The following is a 1,475-nucleotide window of genomic DNA, read 5'->3' as shown; positions in this document are numbered from 1 at the left end:
ACAATTGTACGTTGCATTATCAAGGGTCAATTCAAGGCAAGGATTAAAAGTTCTTATTCATGAAAAAGACAAAAAAATATGACTTCGACTACCAATGTAGTTTTTAAAGAGGTTTTCAAAAATCTTACAAGGTAAATCTAAATTTTGCAAGAACAAATTCTACTATTTATTGGTAACAATTCTAAATTGATATCTTACTCATGTCCATTCTAATATACAACTAAGGATGACATCATATATCACAATCTTAAATTTTACATTATTAGGTATGTAATCCTAGTTACTACATTAAAATCTGGCAGCTTAAGTTTATAATTCTATCTTTCATTTATACTTTCATTTACTTAACTTACTTCTAATAATGTTATATTATTAACCGGTTTACAAAGATATCCATAACCTCTGAATATTTAGCACTTTATCACAGCTTAGCATAGTGCTATCGCAGTTTTAAAAATGTCTTTTACTTAATTAAACAATGATGCTGATATTCAATTGCATTGTTTTATAGGGAAATCATAGAATGACCTCCTTTCATCCACAAATAATAGCTACTGCAAGTGAACTACGATCAAATGACTTTAATATATTTGACCCATGAATAATATTATGAAAATAGGATACAAATTTTTGGCAGACATATTCAATTTCTGCTATGTAAGAATTGTGTTTATTTTTCTCCAAAACATAAAAATTTAAACAAGAACTAAGTTGGAAATTCTTGCTTTGACATTTATCTGTAAAAATTCTGTTTGTTTCATCTGCTACTCCTTATATGATAATTATTTTTTAAAGAATATTTATCAAATTTTCCTTGCACTTTTCTGTGACTATGAAAAATATTCACTTATACCAATCCTGCAAATATATCAAATTATGTTGCATATCCTCCATTGGTTGAAAACAACATCATTCTTATTTTATAAAAAAGACCACATTCAAAAAATCCAGTTATGCAGCATGACATAATTATTTTTAAAAAATTGTGTATATATGCTTCAGACATCATATGATTAAAAAATATCATATGATATTCACTAGGCACACAAAACACAATATGTGTTCAAATTTGGCCACTCTGCAATATATTTTTTTTCTACTATTATTAAATTGATCTTCCAATCATTATTATATTCTACCATTATCCTCTGTTGTCTATGTATTAAAAACAATGCTAACAAGGAATTCTAGAAATTGCGCCAATCCTCATATCCAGCGTGAAAATAACCTGGGCCGTTAATGCCCCACGATATCAATGGTGTCAACCTTCTGCTTTTAACAAAAACTCTTCAGTTACTTGGCACCTATTCACTTCACAATTATTCACACCTCTTGACAATCGTGTTAAACTTAAAAGCAATGATCAAATCAACCGTCAGTTATAGCATTGGGAACAAACATACATTAAATATTACACTCTAGAAAACGCTATAACCTACCTTCTCCTACAAATCCTATTTCACTTTCTTGTGCAA

Source organism: Glycine max, chromosome 5 (genome assembly GCF_000004515.6).
Source record: "Glycine max cultivar Williams 82 chromosome 5, Glycine_max_v4.0, whole genome shotgun sequence".
Taxonomy (NCBI): Eukaryota; Viridiplantae; Streptophyta; class Magnoliopsida; order Fabales; family Fabaceae; genus Glycine; species Glycine max.
Note: the sequence above shows the minus strand (reverse complement) of the source record.